Consider the following 3,742-nt stretch of genomic DNA (forward strand, 5'->3'; position numbering starts at 1 on the left):
GGAGCTTTGACAGTCTTTAGCTGTCATGGATTAGGAAGTGGCAGTTGAACTGTGACAGCTGAATTGTGACTGTAAACTTAACAGTTGTGATTAGATCCATACCTGAACATATACACTGAGGCTAAATTATAAAGCAGGCAAAAAATGCGGTGTTCTCTCTTTCTCTCCCATTCCCCACCCCCTTGTCCATCTCTGAATCTTCTAAAAATCTGTTTTACAAAGTGATCTCAATTCCATGAATGTTTAAAATGTCTATCCATTATTAATGAAATGAAAGAGGACACAATAATCTGGAAGAAAAATATAACACAGGAGAATCAAAGTCCTTACTGGAGAGTTCATACATGTCCACGAGAAATATCCCAAAAGATGAGTAGGCACAAAGAACATGAACTAACAATTCACAGAAATAATACACGCCTAATAAGAATGCAGAAAATGTTCAGACTCATGGATAACCACAGAGATTTCAATTCAAAAAAACAGTACCACTTTTCAAGTGATGCTATCAAAATAGTATCACTTTCATCACCACTGCATGATGAAGTCAGGATTTCATAAGTTGTTGGCAGTATAAATGGCAAAAACTTTCAGGGATGTAATTTGGCAACATGTAACAGCAATGCTAACAATGTGCATATGCTCAGATCCTGTAATTCTATTTTATTTGTATTTCCAATAATTTCTATGTATACCTTAAGACTTAAGGAAAAAGATATTCATTAAACTTATTTATAAAGCAAAATTTAAAAAGCTAAGTACTCATTGGTTAAATGTTTAAATTATGTATAGCCATATGATGTACTCAACATCATCATGGAGTGCTTAAGAAAAACTTATAGTAAGTTTGATGTAAAATTATGATAAATGGGCCAGGTGTGGCAGCTCATACCTGTAATCCTAGCGTTCTGGGAGGCCAAGATGGGAGGACTGCTTGAGGTCAGGAGTTTGAGACTAGCCCAAGCAAGAGCAAGACCCCATCTCTACAAAAAATAGAAAAATTAACTGCAGCTTCTCAGGAGGCTAAGACAGGAGGATCTCTTGAACTCAGGAATTTGAGAAGAAAAGAAAGGAACGAAGGGACGAAGGAAGGAAGGAAGAGAAAGAGAGAGAGGGAAGAAGGGAGGAAAGGAAGGAAGGAGGGAGGAGGGAAAGAAAGAAAGAGAGAAATAAATTATGATAAATGAAGTAAAGGCAAGATATAGGACTTATACAAGATGATCTGACATATATGAAATACACATGCATAGAAAGATACATTTTATTGTATTTCCTTTCCTGTTCACAGTGGCTGATGTTTAGCTATTGTAGCAGGCAACTGCTGTGTGTTCATATATGCCAAATCCTGCACTGAGCATAACTGGTACCCTCATGTAAACATTAGCCATAGGATGAAATTATATCTTTTTTAAACCCTTACCATGAATGCTTTTATTTATTTTTTTAGCACAGATGGCTATGAGTGGATGACTAGTTCCTATCCTTTTTTAAAACACAGCTTTATTGTGACATGTTTTAATATCATAGAATGAATCCACTTCAAGTGTACGATTCAGTGATTTCTAGTAACCTTACTGACTTACGCAGTCATTGCCATAGTCCAGTCTTAGAACATTTTTATTTCCCTAAGAAGATCCCTCATGCCCATTTACAGTTAATCCTCATTTCTACTCCCAGCTCCAGACAACCACTAATATAATTTCTTTCTCTATGAATTTTCCTTTTCTGGACATTTCACATAAATGGAATTATACATTATGTGTTCCCTTGGTCTTTTGTTTCTGGCTTCTTTCACTTAGCGTAACAGTTTTGAGTTTTCTCTATTTCATAGCACACGTCAGCAGTTCATTCTTTTTTATTGCTGAATAAATTTTCCAGTGTAATGGATATACCAGTTTAGTCTGCTTTTGTCTATCCATTCAGCAGATGATGGACATTTAAGTTGTTTACAGTTTGGGGATATTAGAAAAATGTACCCATTTTTCGAATGAACAAACTGTGACCCCAAGAGCCTCAGTAGCTCACCCCAGGTTGCAGAGCTATTCAATGTCAGAGCCAGGGTTTGGATTCAAGCTTACCTGCCTCCAAAGCCCAACCATTCTGCTTGTTGCTAGAATCAGGTGATGAATTTTTCCCTTTTTACTTTTGTTTCTATACATCCTACAATATATATTTTATAATTTTACACTTTGTAAAAAAGTCTTCAGAGATTGGCAAACCAAGAAGTTGAGACTGTGTTGTATCTTTTGACCCGGATCAAGGAAGAAACATGTGCTCTGTAAGGGCAGGAGGATCTGAGAGTTCTAGTAATGCCTGACCAGTATAGGGCAGCTCCCCAGCCAGCAACAAGCCACTGAGAGCAGAATTTCTGAGTGACGATCACACCAGGAGCCACATGATGAAGTATTTAAAAATTGAGTGGACACTCCGGTTCAAGATGGATAACTAAAGATATCAGACACCTGCCCTCTCCAGAAAGAAGAACCAAAATTATAAATAGACAATCATATCTTAAACAGAACATCTAGGAGGGAACACTAGAGTCTAATGGAGAACTCAATTTTTAAAAATCCATCTACATATTCAATGCAATCTTTATCAAAATACCAATGACATTCTTTACAGAAATAGAAAAAAACAACCCAAAAATCCAAAAAAGAGCCCCAATAGCCAAAGCAATCCTGAATAAAATCGAAGCTGGAGGCATCTCATTACTTGACTTCGAAATACGTTACAATCAAAGCAGCATGGTATTGGTATAAAAATAGACACATGGTGCTGAAATAAAAAAAAAATAAAATAAATAAATAAATAAAAGGAAAAAAAAAAGAAAAAAAAATAGACACATGGGCCAATGGAACAGAATAGAGATCCCAGAAATAAAGACACACATATTTACAGCCAACTGATCTTTGACAAAGCCAACAAGAACTTACACTGGGAAAAGGACACTCTGTTCAATAATTAGTGCTGGGAAAATTTGATGGCCATATATGGAAGAATGAAACTGGACTCCTACCTATCACCATGTACAAGAATCAACACAAAATAGATTAAAGACTTAAATGTGAGACCTCAAACTATAAAAATACTGGAAGAAAACCTAGGGAGAGCTCTCCCGGACATTGGTTTAGGCAAAGAATTTATGACTAACACCTCAAAGCACAGGCAACAAAAACAAAAGTAGACAAATGGGACTTAATTAAACTACAAAGTTTCTGCACAGGAAAAAAAAAAATCAACAGAGTGAAGCGTCAATCTGTTAAATGAGAGAAAATATTTGCAAACTTTTCGTCCAACAGGGGACTAATATCCAGAATATACAAAGAACTCAAACAACTCAAAAGGAAAAAAAACAAACAATCTCATTTTAAAAGTAGGCAAAGGACATGAATAGACATTTCTGAAAACGTACAAATGGCCAACAGGTATATAAAAAATACTCAACGTCACTAATCAACAGTAGAGAAATGCAAATCAAAACTACAATGAGATATCATCTTACTCCAATCAGAATGGCTATTATTAAAAAGATAAAACAAAACAACTGAACTAGATGTTGGCAGCAAGGATGCATAGAAAAGACAGAAAAGAGAAAAGGATTTTTTTTTCTTTTTTTAGAGCCAGGGTCTCACTCTGTCACCCATGTTGAAGTGCAGTGGCACAATGATAGCTCACTGTAGCCTCAAACTCCTGGATTCAAGTGATCCTCCTGCTTCAGCCTCCCAAGTATCTGAAACTA

This window comes from Propithecus coquereli, unplaced genomic scaffold (genome assembly GCF_000956105.1).
Source record: "Propithecus coquereli isolate 6110/MARCELLA unplaced genomic scaffold, Pcoq_1.0 Scaffold47, whole genome shotgun sequence".
NCBI classification, from domain to species: domain Eukaryota; kingdom Metazoa; phylum Chordata; class Mammalia; order Primates; family Indriidae; genus Propithecus; species Propithecus coquereli.